General features: G+C 44.8%; 1 long non-coding RNA gene and 1 other non-coding gene across 2 annotated transcripts in view; one reads left to right on the top strand and one right to left on the bottom strand.

The window, feature by feature from the left end:
- Positions 1-26,371, top strand: part of LOC132597425 (uncharacterized) — a 45,885-nt gene that overhangs the window by 1,811 nt on the left and 17,703 nt on the right. The window contains exon 2 of the long non-coding RNA XR_009564191.1: positions 1,223-1,302. This is a non-coding gene — a long non-coding RNA (uncharacterized lncRNA). The remainder of the gene's footprint in view (positions 1-1,222; positions 1,303-26,371) is intronic.
- On the bottom strand, positions 16,418-16,490 carry TRNAE-CUC (transfer RNA glutamic acid (anticodon CUC)). The gene has a single exon. It is a non-coding gene; the product is annotated as a tRNA-Glu (tRNA).

The raw sequence follows: 26,371 nt of genomic DNA, 5'->3' as shown, positions 1-26,371 counted from the left end.
GTGTGTATATGTCCATCCCAATCTCCAGTTTATCCCTCCCCCCCTTTCCCCTGGTAACCATAAGATTGTTTTCTAGTCACAGGAGCCAGGCAGCACCATGTGGCATTTATTTGCTACCGTTTCCTTTCTTTCTTTGTTGGTGGTATATAAAATAATGGTGTGCCTTGATTGGATAAAATGTATTTATTTTTAAATGATTGAGACTTAGGTATTGCTCTTTTTAAAGTATTAAACATTTCTTAAAATGCGTTACTTCCAGATCCATGGGAAATGTTGCAAAAATGAGACTTATCTGATATCTTAGTGCTTACCCTCCCCCCCCCCCATTTAAACACTAGAAATCTCCCCACACACCAGCCTCAGCCCCTTCTCCCAGAGGAAGGCCACTGAGGAGCGCGGACAGGAGACAGCATTTCCAGTTGGCACTGAGCCAACCTGGAGGAAGAGGGCTGATTGACAACCCCCTGAGGCTATTCAACTTCACTCACATTTTTAAGGTATTCAGTTTCAGGAAAACTGCCTTTCTGACACAGGATATGGCTTCACATGGGTTTATCAGGTCAGTCTGAATGGCCCGAAAGCCCTCATCTCAATTAGGAAGGAAACATTTTGTCTGGAGGCTAAGTTGGTCCTCCACCAGACCCCCACCCCACTCCTGCAGTTTAGACAAGTACAGAGGCTGTTGGGTCTGGGACAGCCCATATCCAGTTTGCTGGTCGGACTATAGGAGAGGGGTGGGCAAAGCTGGCACCCCAGTCCAGGTACCTTCAGAAACCCTCCTGGCCCACCCTGAGATAGAAGACAATTGATGATAGCAAATGCCCACCTGTCCCCCTCTGTTGCCACCATGCCCCCAAACTGCATTCAACGCATGTGTCAGCCTGCTGCAGGCCCCAGCCCTAGGAGCCTGTGATGTCACCCAAGCACCCCTAAATCTTCCTCTGAACCTTAATCGTGAAGGTGATGGTGACTTCATTAACAGGACATCCTCAGAGATGCTCTGTTTTAAAAGTCCTTTGGAAATGTTTAGATTTAGCTGTTTTTATGAACCCGTCTCGGTCACTCTCATGGCCTGGCTAAAATGTTGGTGGAGATCACCGTTCATTTGGGTATGGAAAGTAGTGGGTTTTAAGTAAGCAGTAAACTTATGAGACAGTCCCTCTTGCAATTTCTGAAATTATTTGCTTTTGGAACATGCGCAAGCCCTGTCATTAAATTGCAGGTTCGTTCCCTTTATGAGGACCGGCCCCACAGAGGCTGCAGGGCACAGATGGGTTGCTCAGAGCTCCGTGCTGCCTGCAGGTAAGGTTCCTTTAGCCTATAGGATGTCTTAGGAAATGTCCAAGTCATTGCCCCCTTTCAAAAACCAGCAACTCTCATGTAAAATCTGGATGTCCAGCTTCTCTTGGAAAAGATGAAGACTTGGCCACTGTGTGCCTGCAGCCAACACCCCCACCACCACCACCCCGGTAACCACAAGGTGGAGGGGGGCACTGGGACCCCCAGACTGAGCACTGCTGTTCAGTTCAGCAGAGGCCCCCCCATGCCCCTGCAAAGACACCCAGATGTTTTGTTCATGTATGTTACCTGCTCATCCCCTTTGCATTTGCAATCTCTGAGAAGAAACTGAAGTTTGAACAGCAAAATATAGGGGCCAGGCTCTTAAAAGATGAGCTCAAATGGAGTGTGCACTGTTTGTGTCCCAGATTCTGCAGGCCGTGTCTCCGATGTTGGCCCAGGGCCGTTGGAGCGATCTGCATTGGCCCCTTTCCATGTGGTCCAGACTTTGCTCTCACTCCCCCGACCCCCACCCCATCCAACCCCTTCTCTAGGGCTTCTTGAGTTTTAAGAAGAGTGTTAGGTTTTTTTTCCCAAAAACTCATGGACGGTGGGGTGAACAGCAATAACTCAGTGACAATACTACATTAACTCAGCGAAGAAAGCAAATCTTGGTGCAAGACACAAACCTATTGCTTAAAAACCCAACAGCGTCATGGCAAATGCATCCCAAAATCTAACAGGAAAGGTACGGTGCCGCCACCCCTGTGCCCACCCACTGCCACGCCCTGGTAGCGGTGCAGACCCCCCCAACCCCAGGTGAAATTTGAGGGCTGTAGATGTGGAGGCTTCAGATGACAGCTGGGACAGCAAGCAGGAAACGGAAAAAGGGAAATCCCCACATAGCACAAGCCGGACCTCTGTGGTCAGTCCCCGTGTGGAGAGGGCTTTCTGGAAGGAGCAGTTATTCTTGGGTGAGCAATTGCATAGCGTGCGCGAGAGTCACATTAGCTCAGTGAAATCCCTGAAATAACTGGGAGAGGGGCGATCGTTCATAGATTTGGTACTTTGTCTATCATGAGTAGGAAATGATCTGCGATACATGTCACAGCCATAGTCAGCGACACTAGCTGAGAGCCCTGACAAGCCACGTATGTGCTGTCCTTCCAGGATTAGCCATGTGCCCAAGTCTTCTGAACCTCAGTTTCGCCCCCTATGAAATGAAGATCTGCCCTTTGCCCTTCGTGAACCTCAAAGGGTGTTTCTAAAGGTCACAACTGGTCACCATTTGGCTCACATTCGGGTTTTGTTTGGTGGGCAGTGTTCTAAAACGACTCACAAATTCAGGTCTGACTTGTTTGTTTGTGTAGGTGGGAGTGGATGACATGCACTTTCCATATCACTCTAGACATCTCCCAAATATCGCATTAGGCCTGCTGACACATTTAGTCCCTGCCTGGCTCCAGTAGGCATTTGAGTTTGGGGTAAACTTTCACCAGCTAGCTGGAATGCTGTGGTCATCTTTCTGAAAACATTAACATACAGCCTATTATAGATTACTAGAGCCACCGAACTTCCTAACTGAAAGCCCTCCTTTATGTTCTGAAAGACAATTTAAAGTGCCTAAATACCCAGAAAGGACAGTAAGATGTTGGAGGCTGCAGTTAGCAGAACAGAACTCGAAGCCAGTTTTTGCTGCTTACTTTACTTTACTTTGACCTTAAGCAAAAAGTTAGTGAATGGTTTAAAGTGTTCATGCTTGTCAACTCATTACATCTACTTTTCTTAAGTTCTCCTAAAGAATTGCATTCAAAAGTGTCTATTAGGGACTTCCCTGGTGGTCCAGTGGTAAAGAATCCGCCTTCCGATGCAAGGGACGTGGGTTCAATCCCTAGTCAGAGAACTAAGATCGCACATGCTGAGGGGCAACTAGCCCCTTGTGCCACAACTACTGAGCTTGCACGCCTCAACTAGAGAGCCCACGGGTGGCAAACTACAGAGCCCACACGCTCTGGAGCCCACGCGCCACAACTAGAGAAGAGAAAACCCGCACGCCACAACTAGAGAGAAACCCAAGTGCCACAACGAAGAGCCCCTGTGCCACAATGAAAAGATTCCGCATGCCTCAATGAAGATCCTGTGTGCCTGCAACTAAGACCCGACGCAACCAAAATAAATAAATAAATAAATAATTTTCTTAGAAAATGTTTATTACAAGGAAATGTTTATTGCAGTATTTCTTTTAATGCTGCAACTCAGGAGCCACAATAGAGGCTGAGTGTTAATTCATGGTGTAGGCGTAGAGGAAACATTACAAGACCATAAATAAATTTTTTTGTTTGTTTTTTTTTGTGGTACGCAGGCCTCTCATTGTTGCGGCCTCTCCCGTTGCGGAGCACAGGCTCCAGACGAGCAGGCTCAGCGGCCACGGCTCACGGGCCCAGCATGATCCCACGGCATGTGGGATCTTCCCGGACCGGGGCACGAACCTGGGTCCCCTGCATCGTCAGGCGGACTCTCAACCATTGCGCCACCAGGGAAGCTCTAAATAAATGTTTTGAAGAGTATTTCATGGCATGATAAAGCCTCAGATGGAACTGGGAAAAGCAAGATTCAGATCTGTGTGTTTCTGATTGTGCAAAAACATTTAGTGCACATGACTATCATTGTACAAAGAAATCAAAATAGAAATGGTGGTTATATCTCAAAGTAGTGATATTATAGATCATTTTTTTTCCCTCATGATGGTTTTCTGCAATTAGATATTCTGCAATTCAGTTTTATATAATACAAATTGAAACTTCTCACAGATAATAACCTCATCAACCCAATTCTTGCTTCGGGCATTATTCTGAGCGATTTTTGACCATATGGTAACAGATCAAGAAGCCAGCCGTCTGCGGGGCTGTGCTTCTAGGGAGGGAGAGGCAAGAGCAAGACATTTGACTCCTGAGCTACTCATCTTGCCGTTTGATGCAGGTCTGTTCCCAGCTGAGTGAAAATGGTGATATTGCACTCAGAGGTTAACTCTGGAATGACTGGGATGGAGTTTCAGGCCACACACCGGAGGCACGCAGGAGGGCCCAGCAGGCAAATACCTGGGCAGGTGCCTTTCTGCAGACAAGCTGTTCACCAAGGTGTGCGTCTTAGCAAGTAGCAATGGATAAAGTTCTTTCACTCCTTCTTTGGCAAAAAATTCTACTTTCCAGAAAGGAATTACAACAATAAATTAGGAAAATATTGTTTACATAATATATCAGGAATTCCAGAAGTTCAAAATATTTAAGTATTCTCAACCTATTTGGGACTCTTGTAGGTACAATTTGATTATTCGGTGTTGAATGTCATTTATTTGAAAAGAGTGGGGCAACACTTGAGTGTGTTCTTAGTAGTACTATTGATATTAAAGTTTTATTTACCAGACTTTTATAGGACTTGCTATGAGCCAGGCACTATTCCAAGCACTTTGAAAACATCATTTAAAACTCACTGTGACCCTCTTAGGGAGGTACTTTTGTCACTATTGTTGGATGAAGAATACAGTGAGGTTGAGCCAGGAAGTGACAAAGACGGACTGCAAACCCAGAGGGGCTGGCTATGGAGTTCCTGCCCGTCACCAAAAGGGGTGAGACAAAATTCTCTGTAAAACCTTTTCTAGAGCCTTTGGGGAAAACCACTTGGTCCACGAAGGATAAGGATATCATCTAATGAAAAGATTTCAAAAAAATATTTGGCTCGCCTTAGGCGCCACTATCTGACGGTGCCTGTGGTGGATTTCATGATTGCAGGGTGCCATCTTGTGGTCAAGGAGAATATAGCTGGATGCCCTGAAAAGTAGCCTCTTTACACCTTGATCTAAAGCCTTTGTTTCTAGGGAGCCTGCAGACTCTGGTCACACACTTCTGTTAATTTGCAGAAGCAGCGGCCTCATCAATGTGCAGCCTCTGAGAAGTCAGGCAGGTCTAGAGGACGCTCCTGTAGGTTTTTCCACCAGTAGAGATGCAGGGCGTGAACATACAGAGACACACCAACAAAAGGGAAATCAGAGCCAACCACTGGGAACATTGTGTCAGCTGTAATACTCCTGCCCACTTTACAGATGGTAAAACTGAGTTTCAGGGAGACTAATGGCATGCCCAAGATCATACAGCTAATCACAGAGCTGGGATTCTGACTGCCCGCTGCCAGACCTCATGCAAACCTCCTGTTTATGCCACTGCACTGTGGGTAGAACCTGGGCTCACCGCTAGACAGCTCCTCTGAGACACAGCCCATATAGCATATAACACTTAGCCATGCAGGGGGGGAAGCCCAGTGACTCATATACCTGTTTTCCGTTCAAATTAAAAATGCTCTGAATCTCCCCAGGTCCTTTGGTGTTCTGAACTCCCCTCATCAGCCACATGAAGTGAAATATATGGATTATTTTTTTTCTTACCAACTCATAGGCAAATTTAAACTGGAAGGGACCTACAAGGTACCTTTCTCCAAAATAGTGCCAAGTTTGAGCACAGACAGAACCCCTCAAGACGTCCACCTCAGAAAAGGGTAGCTCCACGGGCTGGTGTGCTCCTGACTCATCCGCCTCCATCTGTGATCATACTCTTGGCAGTAATAGCAGTGCCAGCTCCTTCATCTCCAAAGGACTCAGCTCCAACCCAGACCTGCAGCATCAGCTTCCCCCAGGAGCTTGTCAGCAGTGCAGAGCCTCAGGCTGTGCCCAGCCCTCCAAACTGAGAATCCTCATCTTAGTAAGATCAGGGTGATGCCTGTGGCATGCAGGTGTGTGATGCGCTGCTGGAGCCACTGGCCAAGGGTGATGGACGTGAACCAGGCCAAGAGACGGGGTGGGAGAGGGGACTTACCTGCCTTCCAAGTGGCAGGAACACCAGGAGGGCACTGTAAAGTGGACAGTGCAGCACAGGCTGAGGACAGAAAGGACAGCTAAAATCAAGGAGCCATTCCGGACTATAATAGGTTTGGGATATTTGAGGCACCCAGCAGAGGCCACAGTGGAGCAGTGGAGGACGTGGGACATCTGAACTGGATGCACAGCCTTGAGACTCATCAAAGCCATGGCCATTTGCCAAATGACCTCTGAATTGGAGAAAGGGGAAGGTGGCGAGCAGCTAGTCCCCCCTCCCAAGTCCACTCCCCCTTATTGCATGGAATAAAGTTCCGCCTTTGCAGGGGGTCTCCCGGGTGGACGTTGCATTCCCGATCTCCCTTGTCACCAGACCCTGCTCTGGCCAACGGAGTATGAACTTGCATGTCACTTGCTCAAACAGGAATTGCTTTCTATCAACGGAGAGAGGGGAGAGGGCAGCATAAGGACAGTCCTGGGTCCCCACCTGACCATGTAGACCCAGACTGTCATTGTGGAGAGAGACATAAGCTGTGTTCGGTCGCTGTGTTTTGGAGATCTTTTTAAACTTTTTAAATTTTGATGAAACTTCAGACACAGCAAAGTTGCAAGCATAGCACAACAAAGCATTCCTGTGTATCCTTCAGCCAGTTCCCCCATGTCACTACATTTGTTTCATTCTTTTCTCTCTTCCTCAAATATACATATTTTTCTGAACCACTTGAGGGTAAGCCTCGGGCACGCTGCCTCTTCACCACTGTATATGTCAATATTTCCTACAAACAAGGATATTCTCCTGATTCCATAAACCATAGCAAAATAATCAAAACCAGAAAACTAACGTTGGCAGAGTTGAAGCTACCATCTAGTATACAGACCACAGTGCGATTTTGTCGATTGTCCCAGTGATGTCCTTTACAGCCCAGGAAGCCCAGGATCACAGCACCGTCCATTGTCATGTCTCTTCAGTCTCCTTTAGTCTGAAATAGCTCCTTAGTCTGTTTCATGACATGGATCTTATTTGATATCAAAGTCTTAAGAGTTCAGCCCCTGATGTTGCAGACTGTCCCAGGACTTGGGTTTGTCTGCTGTTCCCTCATGATTTGATTCAGGGGATGCAGGTGGCAATGTCTTGTCCTCCTCCGGACAAGTATCATTATGTGCTTTCATCAGTCTGTTCTTATTCATGGTCCCATATTGGTGGTCGTTTGATCAAGGTGGAGTCTTCCATATTTCTCCAACATAAAGTCACCATTTTACCCTTTCCAATTCATGAGTACTCTGCAGGGAGATGTAGGGGGTCATTCAGCAGTTTAGACAGCACAGTAACTACTGCAAATGCAGAGACTCTGCTGACTCAGCAGCAAATCCAGGCTCCTTGGTCTGAGGATAGTTATTAGGAATCTTATACATTCACATCCCTCCCTTGGTATTTTGGATAGGCAGGAAATTTTTCCTAGTTTCCCTGGACTCCCATTAAACTTTAATATTAATTTTTTAATAGCCCAGAAGGGAGCCTGGGTGGTGTATTTCCATTTTGCCAGAGAAGTCCACAGCAGGACAGGCATAGTTTCTGGACAAGAGGACTGAGAGCTGCTCTATCCCTTAGGATGCTTCCAGCCTCCACAACAGGTGATGCAACCCCGAGGGACTGAACGGGGCTGCCCTGCCCAGCTGCTCCCTTTGTCCTGAAACCCCATAGGGACTGACCCCTCTTTTCCAACAGTCCCACCTGGAGACTCAGCCCCAGTGGGAGCAACGTTCATGCTGGCCCAGGAAGCGAGGACAAACGAGGAAGAGGCCGGCAATGTTACCGTATCAGGTGGCTAAAGACCAAACGCTGGCTCAGGGCCCAGGCTTCAGCCCCTGCTCCCCCACCATCCCCTCCCCACTCAGCTCCAGCAGCCTCTGCTGTTCCCCAACTCTCAGCACATTTTGAGGTCACCTCTGCTCCTGCTGTCCCCACCTCTCCCCTCCCACACCTCTCAGTGAGGCCTGGCACAGGCCAAGTCAGGACACTCTGCCCCAGGGGGTGGGGGTGTCCTGGCCTCTCTCCTTCCCTGATGGTAATGCCTCCATCATGACGATGATGTGCTTGGCCTTTGACCTTCACATGTCCCTGGATCACATCCCACACCTAGGCATCTCCTCCTGCAAAGCACACCTAGGCATCTCCTCCTGCAAAGCCATCCAGCCCAAGTCCTGGCTAGAAGGGAAAATCTAGTGTTCTGATCACCCTGGGGCACCCACACACACATGTCTTCCAGGGCACAACACCAGCCTGCGTGACCATGTGTGCCCGACATGACTGTGTGTGTGTGTGTGTGTGTGTGTGTGTGTGTGTGTGTGTGTGTGAGAGAGAGAGAGAGAGAGAGAGAGAGAGAGAAAGAGAGAGACAGAGACAGAGACAGAGAGACAGAGATGATGCTTGCAACACAAAGCACATCAGCCCACCAGGAGGCTAGGCCACCCGCACTCAGTGCTCCGCCAAGCAGTCTGCAGGACACTGTTGTCTTCTGAAGTGCAGCCCCATTTGCAACCCCCAATAACCCAGAAACCCTGGGGGTGGGTGCAGAGAAGGCCCCGTCCAGCAGCTGGGTGAGAGCAAGCCTCTGAGAAAGTTCGACTGTCCACCACATGGCTGCTGCCCTCCCCAGTGCTCAGAAGCCAATGTGGTCCAGGGCGCTGGTCAGTTCAGAGCCCGGAGGCCCTCGCTGTTTCCAGGGCGGGGGAGCACGGGCCCCTGAGTCCCACTGCCGACAGAGTCTCCACGGGCTGAACTCTGCAGGGTCAGAAAGCATTTCCTAAGGAAGATCCATGTGTCCCAGAACAATCCTTACTGGTCCTCCCCAGAGGCCAGCTCTGCTTTAACCCAGAGGACAGGAGCAGGCAGGCAGTCCTGCCCATCTTGGCCATAATCATTAGTTGAGCACGTACTACGCTCAAGGCAGTGAGCTGGGGCTGGGGTTGGGCAGGACACGGGCTCTGACTGCAGGAAGTCCACGTCCAGCACCCCGATCCCTGCTGATCATCACCGCCTCCCTCTTCTTGCAACCCCTGACAGGAGCTCCCCAAAAGTCAAGGAGGCAGGCATGCAAGGGGGTAAGGAAGAGGCTGAAAGAGGCACAGGTGTCAGGTGAGGGACAGTCCACACTGCTCTCGCAAGCACAAACTCACAAAGTTGGATTCAACCTGGCAAGTCAAGGAGGGGACATGTGAACGGGGCGGGGGGTGGGGTGGGGGGAGGGGTTCTGCCACACCCAGGGGAAAGATAAAGCTCTGGATCAACTTCTCAAACTAATGCCTGATGGAACCCTCCCCGGGTAGAAGGGATGGTGGCAAGAGACACGCTCCATTTTTTTTTTTTTTTTTTTTGAGGTACGCAGGCCTCTCTCTGTTGTGGCCTCTCTGATTGTGGAGCACAGGCTCCGGACGCGCAGGCTCAGCGGCCATGGCTCATGGGCCCAGCCGCTCCGCGGCATGTGGGATCCTCCCGGACCGGGGCACGAACCCGTGTCCCCTGCATCGGCAGGCAGACTCTCAACCACTGCGCCACCAGGGAAGCCCACATGCTCCATTTTTAAATAGGTTTGGGAAATGTGGGGTTAAAGGAAACCCGGTGCTGCCCTGCAGGATTTATCAAAGCTGTTACCCTATCACAGTGTATCTGGAACCTCCGAGAGAGAGGTGAGGGCCTGCCACAATGCCAGACTTACTTGACCGCAAACCCTTTGTCGTGGATCATACAACCAGGGTTCCATGGGGCACAGCATGGGGGTACAGGTCCCCAGTGTCTCCCAGCCCTGACACTGTGAGGCGTTTGTCCCCGAGCATCCCCATCAGCTGGGAACTTGCTAGAAATGCAAATTCTCAGCCCCACCTGAACCTCCTGAATCGGAAGCTCTGGACGTGGGATGGGCAATCTGTTACAGCAAACCCTCCAGGGGATTCTGATGCCGCTCCAGGCTGTGACACCCTCCTCAAGGAAGCTGGGATCTGGAAGATGGGGAGGAGTTCTCCAAAAACAATAACAAGGAGTAAATGAATTTTAGGGGCCTTTCCCTTGAGCTGATAGTAGGTGGGTGAGGGGCCATGCCGCCAAGCACAGGGCCACTCTGCGGGGTGATGCACTGCCCACCCCCTGGCGCTGGGTGCCTATGGCCACTTTCCTCCCTCATGCAACCAGTCACCACCAGGACCAGGAAAGCCTGGTAGGGGCACTGTGCACACTGGACATCATGCAGGGATGGAGACCTTCCCTCCGCCAGGGTCAGGACTGCAGACCTCCGTTCACATGGGCTCAACCAGCCGGGAGCCCAGCCTGAGCCCCAGCTTCTGTCTGTGGCGTGAGGCTTGGGCAGAGAATGTGCCCAGTGAGAGGGGGAGCAGAGCCGACCTCACCCGGGCTCCCAGACACAGATGTCACCACCCCCGTCACCCCACGCAAAGTGCACGCTCTGATGGAACTTTTATTGCTGATAATTGGGCCAAGCTAAGCAGAAGTAACATGGTGATCCCTGGCAGGCTGCTTCTGTGGCAGCTGCTCAGGTGACATCCAGGGGACAATCTGAGGCTAAGGCCAGCTGTCCACTCCCCACCCCCACGCCTCTCCCCCAGGCCAGGCAGGGGCTGGCTGCATGATCACACCACAACTCAACTAGCAAGGGCAGGGGGACATTTTGCAGACTTCATGGATGTTAAAAACAAAGACCACTCTAGCACCTTCTTGATCACTTCTTAAATCCCAGAAGGTTCCAACAAGGGTTCCCTCCACCCTCAATCGTATGACTTATTTAGAAATTCTCCCCTTAACACAAGGGGTCTGATATTTGGAAAGCGTTTCTCATGATTTTGGTCTAAATATACACACATACAATTTCAAACAGTAGCATTCACTCAAATTTTTAGGAGCATGTTGGGAAGTACAATTTATACCCTGATGCCCACAGACATTTTTTTGTTTTGTTTTTTTGTGGTACACGGGCTTCTTGCTGTTGTGGCCTCTCCCGTTGCGGAGCACAGGCTCCGGACGCGCAGGCTTAGCGACCATGGCTCATGGGCCCAGCTGCTCCGCGGCACGTGGGATCTTCCCGGACCGGGGCATGAACCCGTGTCCCCTGCATCGGCAGGCAGACTCTCAACCACTGCGCCACCAGGGAAGCCCCCACAGACATATTTGAACTCACCAAGGCAGGGACAGAAATAAAGGCAGGGGGAACACAGTGGGCCCAGCCACAACCTGCCCAGAGACCTCCATGACCACCGCCTTCAGCTTAGACCGGGTGGCTCCAAGCCTCAAGTCCAGCTAGCACATGGAGCCTCCCAGGTGGTGACACTGCCACCCAAGCAGGACTTAGGATGCAGAAACCGAACAGCCTAGATGTCTGGGAATGGCAGAAAAGATAAATTTAAAATTGCACATTCCAGGTCATTTTTGTGAAAGCAGGGCAGCGCTCCAGAAACAGGTGGGCAGTTCTCACCACGAGTGAACCTCGCATTCAAGGCTCTGGCCTCTGTGTGTGCTTAATTCGAGACCCTGCCCCAGTAGCAAGGTCCTCTGGCCCCTGAGGGGCCAGCCAGGGGCACAGCCTCCATTCCACCTGTGAACCATGGGCAGAACGGGTGGGTTGGCAGCAGGGTCCCCAGACCCCCCCTCCCCTGTAGGGGAACACCTGGACCTTGGATTTTGTCCGCTGTGAATGGCATCACAGAATGTGTGCAACTGGACTAATTCCTGTAAAGTGACAATGTTGATAGCATTCACATCACATCCTCTTAAACGTTTGCAGTTGTTCACCTGAATCCAACTGGAATAGACTCTCCCTGAGTCAAGAAGGTCCTTCTGTGATGATATTTCCTTTCTTTATGTCATTCACAGCAGCAATAATAGAAATAATGATGTCAGTTGAGCACTTACATATCAGGTGCCGTGCTGACCGTTTTACATTCATACTCTCACTTAATATTGATAACAGTCCAGTAAGGTAGCACTCCAATCGTTACCATGCCAATCAATGGGGAAACTGAGGCTCATGGTGTTATGTAATGTGCCCAGGGCCCCAGCAAGTAGTCAGGACTGAGCCCTGGCTTCTGACCCCAGAGCCCACCTCCCTTCTTCTTTTTTTTAAATTGAAGTATAATCGACATATAACACTGTGTAAATTTGAGGTGTACAATGTGTTGGTTTGATACATTTGTATGTTGCGATATGATTACTATAGTATCATTGGTTACCACCTCCATCTTGTCACATAATTATCATCTTCTTTTGTGTGTTGAGAACAGTCGGGATCTGGTCTCTTAGCAACTTTGATGTTTAAAAAAAAAAAAAAAAAGCCCACACTCCTACTTATCTTGGAGTATTGCCAGACTCTTAAAGTTGGAAGAACTCTTGTTTGAACGCATAATCAGAAGTCAGAGAAGCTGGGTGATCATTTGTTCATTCATCAAATAGTGTGAGAAGCTGGTTAGACATGTGTCAGTAAGAGGAAGGGCCACGGTGCTGTCATGAGCAGATCTAACACCACGGCGCTTGGGGATGGGGAGTTCATTTCTCTCTCAGATGACTTCTGAGGCGAGCAGGCCAGGGGGACCAGGTTAGTCCTGGGTCATTTTCCACCATCCCCTGCAGCAGTAGTATCCAAAGTGGCTGGTCTGAAACTAGATAAGAAACTTGCACCAGACATGAATCGACATGGTGCTTCCTTCATTGAGAAAGTCCTGTTTACAGAGAAAGCATTACCTGAACTAAACAATGTACTTGGCAATGCAGTTGCTCTGCATTCTTGCACTAGCTCCATCTCTCCTCGTGGGTGTAGCAGTTACAGACTAGTCCAAGGAGCATACTTTGTGTGGACCCCACGGCACCCCTGTCCACCTGGGATTGCCACACCCTCTGCCCAAGCTCACAGGTCACTTCTGCTCCTGCATTCTGTGGCTGCAAACTTAGACATGTGTCACAGCTCACTGCAAGGCTGTGAAAGATGAGCCATGTGTTGGATCAAAAGAGGTCACCTGGCCCAATGGACCTGTGTCCAGGAGGAGAAATGTCCTGAGGATCCCCGTGTCTCTTACCTGTTCCTTTCTGCATGTTGGCGTGTGGCTCCCCACTGCAGATGGGTGTGGAGGACATTTCTGTTCTACTTTCCTTCTAGTCACCTAGGAAGATCACACTTCCTGCTACCTTGAAGTTAGGACCCTAAATCCAATGACTGGTGTCCTTGGAAGAAGAGGGCACTTTGGACACGGCCGCACAGAGGAAGAGCCCACATAAAAACAGAGGAGAGATTGGAGTGATGCAAGCCAAGGAACACCAAGGCCTGCGGGAGCACCAGAGCCTGGAAGAGATTCCGTGCTGAGCCCCTAGAAGGAAGCAGACCCACCAACACCCTGATTTCAGACTCTGGCCTCTGGAACCTGAGAGAATAGATTCTTGTTGTTTAAGCAGCCCAGTCCGTGGTCCTTTGTTACAGCAGCCCCAGTAAACTCGTACAATCCCTAAAGGACCTTGTGGTGGTTTTAAAACATGTCCAAAAATTCTAGACATGACTTCCAACAAAAGATGGAGCCCATTCCCCTCAGCTCAAACATGTGACTTGCATCTGAGGAGCAGGACATGGTAGAAGAGATGCCACGTGTCTTCTGAGGTCAGGGCATAATAGGTGTCCCTAGGGCCCCAGCCACCGTGCTCTGAGGAGGCCCACACCACAAGGGGAGGCCACACGTCCTGGCCAACAGTGCCAGCAGAAGTCCTAGCCAAAAGCCAGCGTCAGCCTCCAGATGTGGGAGTAGGGAATCAGAGATGACCAAGCCACAGTGGCCGTCACCCCCTGAGGAGCCCTGAGAGGACGCACCCACTCGGCCAAGGAGCCCCAGCCCACAGGGGTTGCTGTTGCTCCACAGCACTCGGCTTGGGGATATTTGTTATACGGCAGTGAAGAACTGAAGCAAGGGACGCACCACGGAGAAGAGAACAGGAAAGACCATAGAATTATGGTCTTTATCGTAACAGGTGCACGGGGGAAATTACAGGACATGCGGAAGAGCCCTGACTGGAGAGGAGAGGAGGCTGCCAGCCAACATCCAGTGTGCAGAAACACAATCCAAAGACAGATCCCAATTCTCAGAAACCCTACCACCTAAATCCAAGGGAAGGAAATGCTCTCCTAGTGGCCCCAGTAACATGGATGCCTCCTCTCTCACAAGGAGCCAGGAGTAAGAAAGAGCCTCCCAGGTGTCTCCACCTCCATCATGCCAAGGCCAGACTGGCCGAGGAGACAAGGCGTGTCTGCCCCACAAAGCATGTATCAGGTGTGCGCTATGTGCTTCCAGAGCAGAATGAGGGCGTCCAGGCACAAAGCACAGCACAGTGTGCTGGGTGATTTGTAGCCCAACCGTCCTGGTGGCTAACTCCTCCATGGACAGAATATCCTATGAAGGTCTGCAGCTGGCCTGGGGCCCAGGGACATTTAAGCATAGACAGTAAAAGACTGAGACACATACACTTATTTATTTGTCTCTGGAAATACTTTGTGGCAGCTTACAAATAAACACACAATTCTGTGCTGCAAGATGAAACATAACTACAGTGAGAAATTTGAGGCAAAAGAAAGCAAAGAAAGACTGGTAGGTGGCGGCAGTGGCAGCCCAGTGCCAAAGGACAGAAACAGGCCCAGAGAAAGATCCAGGTAGCATCTCCTGTATGCTTAAGTGCCAAACATGACATCTCACCAGAAACACAGAGACAGAGAGACAGTGAGAGAAAGAACAACACAGACAGACTCTCCAAGAAAACCAGCCCTAAACCTCGACCAACCTATTTCCCCAGGATCTCAGAAATCCATTCAAGGTAAGTCCTACTGAACAGGGATTGTCCCCCTGAGACAGGCCAGCTTGAAAGATGGATTTGATTCCACCTGGATTCCAGAGTGTTAGGGAGACTTTAGCAACATGTCTCAGCCTTGCTACACTCTTTTAAGTGAGATGAATTTCTCGTAACTTTTTCCAGAAAATGAGTCAACATGGAGTCCTGATTTTCAGGCAGTGTGGTATGGAATCCAAAATGCTTAAAGTAAATGTCATACAAAAAATAGTTTAATGGAGAAGCAAAACGACAGCCATACTTCTTACCACCCTGAGCTGGAGGTGTCCCTTAAAACAGTGTTCCCCAAACCTTTCTGGCACCAGAGACTGGTTTCGTGGAAGACAATTTTTCCACGGACCCGGGGGTAGGGGGATGATTTCAGGATGATTCAAGTGCATTACATTTATTATGCACTTTATTTCTATTATTATTACATTGTAATATATAATGAAATAATTATACAACTCACCATAATGCTGACAGGAAGCGGAGCTCAGGCAGTAATGCAAGCAATGGGGAGCGACTGCAAATACAGATGAAGCTTGGCTCACTCACCCACCACTTACCTCCTGCTGTGCAGCCCGGTTCCGGTACCGGTCCATGGCCAGGGGTTGGGGACCCCTGCCTAAAAACATCCTTCGGTTCTCAAGTAACAATCACCAGGATTAATGTTAAATGGGTCCAGATCCATCTTATTCCAGATCGAATTCATGTCAGGTGTCCAGGAAATGTCCATGATTTCAATTGTTATTGTAAAGAGCATTATTTAAAAATCAATGTACTCCATTTAAAAAGCATCTTCTGTCCACTCTCACCACTTTTCTTCAACATTGGAGGTTGTTCAATTTTCTGGGGCTGCTGTAACAAATTACAGCAAACTCAGTGCCTTGAAACCACATATATATTTTTTAATATTTATATATTTATTTTTTATTTATTTATTTTGCCTGCGCCAGATCTTAGTTGAGGCATGCGGACTCTTAGTTGCGGGATGCATGAGGGATCTAGTTCCCTGAACAGGGATCGAACACGGGCACCCTGCATTAGGAGAGTGGAATCTTACCCACATTTAGTTTTTAACTTTTTATTTTATATTGGAGTATAGTTGATTAACAATGTTGTGATAGTTTCAGGTGTACAGCAAAGTGATTCAGTTATACATATACATGTATCTATTCTTTTTCAAATTCTTTCCCCATTTAGGTCATTACATAATATTGAGCAGAGTTCCCTGTGCTATACAGTAGGTCCTCCTTGTTGGTTATCCATTTTATTTTATATTTTTTAATATTTATTTATTTATTTATTTGGCTGTGCTGAGTCTTAGTTACGGCATGCTGGATCTTTAGTTGCAGTACATGGGATCTTTAGTTGTGGCACATGGGATCTTTAGTTGTGGCATGTGGGATCTGTTCCCTGACCGGGGATTGAACCCAGGCCCCCTGCATTGAGAGTGCAGAGTCTTAATCATTGGACCACCAGGGAAGTCCCTGGTTATCCACTCTAAATACAGCAGTGTGTACATGTCAATCCAAAACTCCCTAACTATCGCTTCCCCTGACCCTTCCCCCCTGCTGGTAACCATAAGTTCATTCTCTAAGTCTGTGAGTCTGTTTCTGTTTTATAAATAAGTTAATTTTTATCATTTCTTTTTAGATCCCACATACAAGCCATATCATACAATATTTCTCTTTCTCTGTCTGACTTACTTCACTCAGTATGACAATCTCTAGGTCCATCTATGTTGCTGCAAATGGCATTATTTCATTCTTTTAATATTTATTATCTTACAGTTCTGTAGAGTAGAAGTCTGACACAGATCTCACTGGGCTGAAATCAAGGTGTGGGCAGGGCTGGCTCCTTCTGGAGACTCTTGGGGAGAATCATTTCCTTGCCTTTTCCATCTTCTAGAAGCTGCCCACATTCCTCAGCTCACCGCCCCTTCCTCCATCTTCAAAGCCAGCAACTGTGGCCCAGTCCCTCTCACCCCATCACTCTGACCTCCTCCTTGCCAATTTCTTCCCTTATCAGGACGCTTGTGGTTACACTGGGTCCACCTGTATAATCCAGAATAATCTTTTGAAGTCACTGGTTAGCAACCTCAATTCCATCCACAAACTTAATTGCCCTAGGTCATGTCAGCTAATTCATTCACAGATTTAAGGATTAGAACGTGGACATTCTAATGCCATGATTCTGCCTACCACAGAAGTCCTTGAGAGAAAACTAAATAAAAGCCATATAGATTGGAAAGGAAGAAATAAAACCAGCTTTGTCCACAAAGACATGAGACTCTGTGTAGAGAAATCTAAGGAATCTACAAAAAAGCTGCTAAAACTAACGCATGAGTGTAATGAGGTTGTAGGATACCAGGTCAATATACAAAAATCCATTGTATTCATATATACTAGAAGTACAATGTATTGGAAATTTTTGTATGCTAGAAATACAATGAAAAATTGGAAATTAAAAAATTTTAAATCCCATTTACAATGATATCAAAGAATATGAAATACTTATTTCATATAAGTGTTTATATAAATTTATTTAAGTTTATTATTAAATTAAAAGATGCACAAACTATAAAACAAATCTGAGAAAAATTAAAGAAAATTCAAATAAATGGAGAGATATATCATGCTCATGACTTGCTATTGTTATGCTGTCAAGTCTCCCCAAATTGATGGATAGATTTGGTGCAATCCCAAGCAAAATCTCAGGAGCCTTTTTTGTAGAAATTGAGCTAATTATAAAATGTATGTGAAAATGAGAAGGACCTAGAATGGCCAACCCAATTTTGAAAAAGAAGAGCAGGGTTTAGGACTCACACTCTTGATTGTAAGATGTACTAGAAATGAACAATTACCCAGACAGCATGGTAATAAGGTCTACGGGAAATAAACATATAGATCAATAGAAAAAAAAATAGTTCAGAAATGGACCCACTCATACAAGGTCAATTAATTTTTGGCAAAGGTGCCAAGGCAATTCAATGGAAAAACTATAATCTTTTCAACAAAAGGTGCTACAACAATTGGCTATCCCCGTGTAAAAACAAAACAAAACAATTAAACTCAACCCCTACTTCACACTATATAGAAAGACTAATTTGAAATGACTCATAGATCTAAATGTAAAAGCTAAAACTATGAAACTTTTAGAAGAAAACAGAAGAAAATCTTGGTCTCCTGGGTTTAGGCAAAGATTTCTTAAATTGGACCCCTGAAGCATGAACCATATATTTTAAAACTTCGTAAAATAGACTTCAAAATTGAGAATGTTTGCTCTTCAAAAGATACCATTAAGCTAAATGAAAAGGCAAACCATAGACTATGAGAAAATATTTACAAAATATATAAAAGATTTCTACCCAGAATATATGAAAAACTGTTACAATTCAATAATAAGGAGATAACCCACTTTTTTAAAAGGGCCCAAACAATTTGGACAGTTCACCTAAGAGTATCAGATGGCCAAGAAGCCCATGAAAAGATGATCAACAACCTTAGACATTAGGGAAATGTGAAGTAAAACCACAATGAAATATAACTATACACCCAGCAGAATTTTAAAGACTGATGATGCCAAGTGTTGGTGAAGATGTGGAGAGAGAGACTGGAACTCTCATGCACTGCTGGGGGGAATGTAAAATGGTACAGCCACTTTGGAAAAACCATTTGGAAGCAGCATCTTATCAAATTAAACATATATGAATTATCTGACTCAGCAATTCCTCTGCTATGTATTCATTAGAGAAAGGTGAAAGTATATGTCAACACAAAGACTTGTACGTGAAAGTTTATAGCCGTTTTATTCATAATATCCAAAAGCTAAAAACAACCCAAATGCTCATCAAAGGGTGAATGGATAAATAAATTGTCATATATCCGTACAATGAAATGCTATTCTCCAATATAAAGGAACAAATTACAGAATCACTTGACAACATGGATGAACCCTAAAAGCACGATGCTACAGAAAAGAGACCAGACACAACAGATCACACATTGCGTGCGTGAAACTACAGAAAAGGCAACCACTGACAAAAGCAGATCAGTGGTTTCCAGGGGCTGGTCAAGGAAGAGGGCTGTCTACAAAAACGTATGAGGGAACTTATCAGGGTAATGGAAATGTTCTAAATATCAACTGTGGGGTGGTTACAAGACTCTATGTATTTGTTAGAACTCTGGATTGTGGACTGGATTGTAGACTGGATTGTGTGTAAATTATACCTCCTATAAAACTGACCAAATAAAGAGGGGGGGAAAGGTTTAAAAAATATTCTTAATTTAGGGTCAGTTTGGAGAAAGTTGAAAGGACACTCATTTGAGAATCATATTAAATTCAAAGGTTTAAACTTTTAACAACAAATCAATAATGTTAGAGCATCAGAAAAATTGGGGGCACAGCACCATCTAATGGTAGAATTGTGCATTTAAAATATAATCTGTTGAAAGATGTTAATGTTATACATTGACATGAAAAGGTTCTAATTTAAAATGTTTCACTTAATGCCCCAAAGTAAATTTAATACCATTTAACATCTACTAGTAGTAAAAAGTTGAGAAATCTAAAAATCTAATTTTGAGCGGCAACCGGTAACATACTTCAAAGACATTCTCATTTTAGTTAGAAGCAAAACAAAATTGCCTGTTATCACTATTATTTAACATTTTTCTGGAAGTTTCAGCCGATGCAGAAGATTAAAAAATAAAACAGGAACAAGACATACAATTATTTAAAAGGAGAAAATAAAAGTATTACAATTAGAAGATAATGGAGTAATGTACTGAAAACTAAGAGAATCATCTTAAAATTCTTATAATGTATGAAGTGATAATATATAAGAATAAAGAGTAAAAAATTAATATCTTTTCTATAACACAACAATCACAGAATATAATTTATAATGGAGAAAGATTCCATTAATAGTAGCAGAAGTAACAGCAACAAAAATAGAGAAAATACCTATAGATAATCCTAAAAGAAGTGTATAGTGCCTAAGGAAGAAAACTATCAATATTTACAGAATAGAATACAAAAACTGTTTGTATGGTGAGACATATATTATTTCTTGATGGAGAAACTTAGTAGAATATATATGTCCCTTCTCTTCAATTTATCTTATATGTTTTATAGGACTTCAGTCTAAATCATCACCATATTGTTTTTGGAACTTGTTCACATAGTTAAAGTTAATCCAAATACTACATATATACATATCCACAAACAACGGACCACAGTGTATTGCATGTTTTTTTTCTTTGCATATTTGGCATCATATGGAATGCAACTTTTTGCAACTTGCTGTCCTGAGCACGTAATTACCACTTTGAGATACATTTATGTCATTGTATGTGGTGTTCTATCACAGGAATGTACCCCAGTTTATTCATGCTCCTGTGGGTGGACATTTATATTTACATGCACATGTGCACACATCTGAGAGCAGATTTGCCAGGTCACAGGCATGTGCCCATTTAGCCTCAGAGAGATGAGGAACTGCTCTCCGAAGGGGTAGTGTCCTCCCACCCCCAGCCATAGAATTATCTCCTCTTTAAAGTCTAGATATGCTCTATGGACTGAATTGTGTCTCCCAAAATTCATATGTTTGAAGCCCAATGGGATGGTTTTGTAGGTGGAGCCTTTTGGAGGTGATTAGGTTTAGGTGATGTAATGAGGATGGAGTCCCATGATGGGATTAGTGTCCTTATAAGAAGAAACACCAGACAGCTTGCTTCCTCTCTCCTTTCCATGTGAGGACACAGCGAGAAGGCAACCATCTGCAGCCTGGGAGAGGGCTCTCACCAAGAACTGAATCTGCCAACACCTTGATCTCAGACTTCCAGCATCCAGGACTGTAAGACAGTTAGTTTCTGTTGTTTAAGCCACTCAGTATTTCTTTATGGCAGCCTGAGAAGACTAATACAATATATCTCAGCTATGTAACTATGCATTTTGTTGGTAATGACTAAAATATTACTGCTTTAATTAATAAATTTTCCCAAAAATTGTTTTCTTATTTCAGTCAGATACATAGTTTGCAAAATGTTGATTCCATAAATTTTAGATTGCAATGACATACCCATATCAATATTATTATTTTTTAAATTCCATTAACTATATCATGTCTGAAAATGTTCAATTATTTTTAACTATGCAGTCAAAAATATTGCAGATTTTTAGGACAGGAATAAAGACGCAGACGTAGAGAATGGACTTGAGGACACGAGGAGGGGGAGGGGTAAGCTGGGACGAAGTGAGAGAGTGGCATGGACATATATACACTACCAAATGTAAAATAGATAGCTAGTGGGAAGCAGCTGAATTGCACAGGGAGATCAGCTCGGTGCTTTGTGACCACCTAGAGGGGTGAGATAGGGAGGGTGGGAGGGAGACGCAAGAGGGAGGAGATATGGGGATATATGTATATGTATAGCTGATTCACTTTGTCATAAAGCAGAAATTAACACACCATTGTAAAGCAATTATACTCCACTAAAGATGTTAAAAGAAATATTGCAGATTTTTTGTAAGATTTACTAAATATTTTTCATTTGCATCATCAATATCCTTCCATAATTTTTGTCCTCGAGTATATGTCAAATGTTTTATTGTATGTAACCAATTCATAATGTGCCTTTATGTTTTTGCATTGATGACTACAAATTTTCTTTCTTTGAACCATGAACTTACCAGTACATTACTGCCAATTCTGATAAAAATGTGTTTGATAATTTCAACTTTGGTGACTTTCAAGCAACAGATGCAGCCAACATTTATGACATTAAAAACAAAAATAAGCCACTCATTTTTTTAAAATTAGCAAGCATTTCATGCCACAAAAAGATATTGTTTGTTTCACTGTAAGGTATTGCAGGCTATTACATTTTTTGTACCAATTACAAATTTATTCCAAAACCCTTCACCAGAAATATGAATCTCTTCTCAATGCATTCAGAAACATCAAGTATTCCACCAGCTGCATTTTTTTTTCTTGGAAGGAGTCTTTCTAGGACCTTCCTCCTGCTGCTGCTCCCTCAGGGTGCTCACTCTGCAGCCTTGGTCCACAAGACCCTCAGGGCACCTCAGGTAACAGGTCATTGTGAACATTCCTTTACCTCTCTCTTACTTCCTGGACCTCCTGTTTTTCTCTTTCTTGACTTGTTCCCTCATTTTGCTGGAGCATATTCTCTAGTAGCTTCCTGAGAAAGGGTATCTGCAGAGCAAGTTCCTCAAGAACTTACAGGACTGAAATGTCATTTTTCCATCCTCCTCCTGACTGCTTGCCCTTCTGGGTCTAGGGTCTCTGCTGGACATCATTTCCCTGCAATCTCTGGAAGGCACTCCTTCACTGCCTGTGAGCCCCCGCCATATTGTTGGGCTTGGGTCACATTCCTCCCCCTCACTGTAAGGTGTTAGGATTGTTCTTGATCTCAGTGTTTGCGTTTTGACATTCCAAGTTTTGTGCTTTGAGGAGAGTCTTTTTTCTTCCATTTTGCAGGGCACTCAGTGAATCCTTTCAAACTGGAAACCCAAGTCCTTCTGTTCTAGGAACTTTAAGTGATTTCTTTGATAAATTCCTCTCTCTTTTCTCTCACCTCCACTAGTGGGGTTCCTTTGTTCAGATGTCAGATCTCCTGGAGTACTCTTCTAATATTCTTCATTTTTCTCTCCCATCGTCTTCCTAATTTTCTTTTCAAGTCTATTTTCTTGGAGATATCCCCTAGTCTCCTTCCATCACCTCCACTAAAACTCTTCGTTTCTCTGTTCATATTTTTTTAGTTTCCAAGACCTGTTTTTATGCTATGAACATTCCTTTTTGGTTTTTAACCTGCTTTGATTTCTTAGGAGCAATATCTTCCTTTATTTCTTTAAGAATACAAATCATAGTTCTCAGGAAATTTTATTTTTACATTGTTTGTCTTTTCTCCCAATTTTTCCAGCCCCCACCAACACCCCCCTGTGCTCTTTCTATTTACTTTGGTTTCTGTTTCTTTTGTTGGAAACTTTCTGTCTTCAAATGTCTGATTCATGGCCCTCTGACCTTAGAACAAGGTACAAATACACTCACTGCAAAATCAGGAGTAGGTGCAGGGACACTTACTCGGCTGGTGGGCTTTTTGTGACTTTCAGTCACCTGGGCTATTTCATCATCTTTTTTCTGGGGCTGGTGGATTTTTCTGGAGAAGGTCATGGGGTCTCCTGCCTGAAGGGTATACCTCTGGCTGCCAACGTTCTTGTACTCTTGTGGAGAAAGGGGGCAGGTGAGATGACATTTCAGTATCAACCCCCCTCAGCGATGCTTGCATCTGAGTCCAGCCTCCCTCACCTGGTCCTCTGCAGGGAGCAAACTTTCAGACATTTCCAGAGCCAGGGAGGGCGATCAAGGAGCAGCAGGGCAGGAGAACAGGACTAGAGGATTTAAATGGCTCCCCATGCAAACTTTCTAACAACCCTGCTTCCCACTGCACCCACTTCCCCATGTCAGCGGGGTCTGATGCCTCTGATTCCTAGTCCTTTCTGCATTCCAGTGTATGAATTAGACCCATTTCTCAGCTGGCTCCACATTGCTGAGCAAGAATTCAGCTTTCTCTGCACTTCAGTTACCCCTTGTCCATCTTATCACCAGCATCCAAGATGCAGTAACTGCCATTTGCTTGCTTGTCTCTGTGTCCCTCAGGGTTATGCCTTCTGTCTAACCCTTTACAGTCTTTTCTTTTGGTCACGCCGTGCAGCTATGGGATCCTATTTCCCTGACCAGGGATTGAACCCATGCCCTCAGCAGTGAAAGCGCAGAGTCCTAACCGCTGGACTGCCAGGGAATTCCCCTTTACAGTCTTTCTTAATTCTGGGGAGAAAACAGAGATAAAAGTAAGTCCATCATCTTGTTTTCATACTTTGGATAACTTGCAGTACCTTGTCATGAAATACTTTGTTTTTCCTGAAATGAAAAGATATAGCTTGCTAATTTCAAGAAAAACAAGTGGCTTACTTTTGTTGTTGTGATACAGTTGTTGGATGAAATGTTACTCAAAAGTTATATGGTTAAAGGTGGAAAGTGTTAAACATTTACTTTATCAGAATGGGCAGTGAGAAATCTCCCAGTTCAGAGAGACAATTTGCAACCATCGATGAGAAAACATGTAATAACATTATAAGTTACATATAATAAAGCATTTGGGGAAAAGCTAATCAAATAATATTCATAAATCATATTAACCTTTAACAACCACCATCACAATTTAAAAGTTTTGCTGTGTAGTTAAAAAATAATTTGGCATTTTTAGACACAATACATTTAATAAGACAAAAGATCATATTGATATGGGCATATCACTGCAATCTAAATTTATGGAATCAATTTGCTGCAGAATATATATCTGACTGAAAAAAGAAAACAATTTGGGGGAAAATATATAAATCAAAACTGTAAAATTTCAATTATAACCAATAAAACTTCAACCTTTTGACAAAAAAAGTCATTTTAATAATTTACTTAAAATGTAAAATCTAAGATTTTCATGGTAAATAAATGGTTTTGTGACACTGTAAGATATCTGAAACAATATATCAAACTTTATTGTCAGTGCTCATAAAATATGGTCTCAGAGTGAAGTATTTACATCCATGTCTATTTGATCCTTTCTAGGCGGTGGAGTGCAGTATTGCAGGAAAAATATGGAGTTCCAAACAGCAGATAGAAAATACTAGGATAGTTTGATCTGACATCAGCCATAATGCTGCATTCATCTCTGAAAAATAAAATTTAAAAATACTATAAATCAACTAATTGGCTTTAACTTTTCTCAATAAGCTTTATATTTACTACCATATAGCAAGGTAACCTTGCTATATGAGGATTAAATAACATATGTAGAAAAAGGGAGTTAAAATAATGGGAAATGGAAAACAATGTTGGGGTCTCCAGACCGACACTGCAAAGATAGTTTGGTGGCCCTTTCCAGCCTTTTGGATTCCCTCCTGCAGGAATTGTGAAGTTGCAGTCATTAACCATCGGAACAGGAAATCTTTTCTAGAGATGTGGCTGTAATGGAAGAAGTTCCAGTTGTTAGAACAAATGGATCAATCTGAGGAATGCTCAATGTGATCAAACATACAAAGCAAAATATATTCGTGAAAACACAGCACAATCTATCAGAGCACTGAAGGACCATGATATTCCAATCAAAACAAAGCAAAATGAAATATCATTTCAAAGAGAAAAACCATCTGGTGGTCTGAATACATTACACAAAAATGTATGTATTGTGTTATAACAGAAGTGAAAAGTACACTGAACCAAAAGTTCTTCCAAGTTATTGAGTCATAAGAGGTGGCCAAATGACAGACTGTGGGCTGAGGGTGAAGGAAAATTGATAAAATTAAGCCAACTAAATAAACCTTTCATTCCAATAAGCAATTCTCACTGATGTATTTGGTCGTTTCTAAAGAGCAGTATTAGAGCTAAGCCTTATTGAATGTCACCGCAGTTAATTCAGCAGAATTTGAGCAAAGTCCTATCCCAGGATCAATGCTGTCATGTCAGAAGATTCTCGGTGAGTGTGCCCTCGGGTACCCAAATGACTGTGAAGGTAGGTGATGGTCCTTAGAAGACTGTGCAGCTCATCAATCCAACAAGGCGCAGACGTGGGACAGGTAGTGACAGCCAGGGAAAGCCAAAGACGGCACCAGTCATTTCAAAACTTCATTGGATAATGTGAACATAATTAGAATCTTTTGCTAAATGCTTTGCACTACTGATTTTATCACTCCATAAACAATACATATATTGTTTAACCTTTATAGAGTTCAGTTTATTTAAAAGGTTAAAGACAGAATATTTTTAATTTTGAGTGTCTACCTTGATTTATCCATCCTTCTGCATTGCCGTGTCAGACATCATGAACACCTGACTTCTCCAGCCCTGAGTCCGCCAGCTCCCTTTTCAGGTTGTTCCGGCCACCTGGACTTGTCTCCTCTCTTCACAACATGTGCTCTCCCTGGCCCTTGGGCTCTGCGGTGCTGATTCCTCTCTCTGGCACACTACTGATTCTCACTCAACTGCCAGGTGTGATTTAGAAATCCGTCCCCTGCTGAGTCTTCCCTGACCCCGGGTCTGGGGCAGACTGAGAGTTCACACCATGCTCTTCTATCAGAGCTCAGTTGTGCTGGGTTTTCTTCCATATTGTCCATCTCTCCATCTGTTTGTCCTGGTTATGAATGAGTCACCTGGATGGCCAGGTGGGAGCTCAATAAAGATTAACCAGTGTCTGTAGGTCTGTGCTGCTCAGTCAAGACACTGCCAGCCTGGGCATGGGACTAGCTGTAGAGCGACCCCTCTCCCTCCGCCAGGTCCCTGAAAT

Source organism: Globicephala melas, chromosome 6 (genome assembly GCF_963455315.2).
Source record: "Globicephala melas chromosome 6, mGloMel1.2, whole genome shotgun sequence".
NCBI classification, from domain to species: domain Eukaryota; kingdom Metazoa; phylum Chordata; class Mammalia; order Artiodactyla; family Delphinidae; genus Globicephala; species Globicephala melas.
The sequence above is the reverse complement of the archived record's forward strand: the minus strand, read 5'-3'. Positions and strand labels throughout refer to the sequence as shown.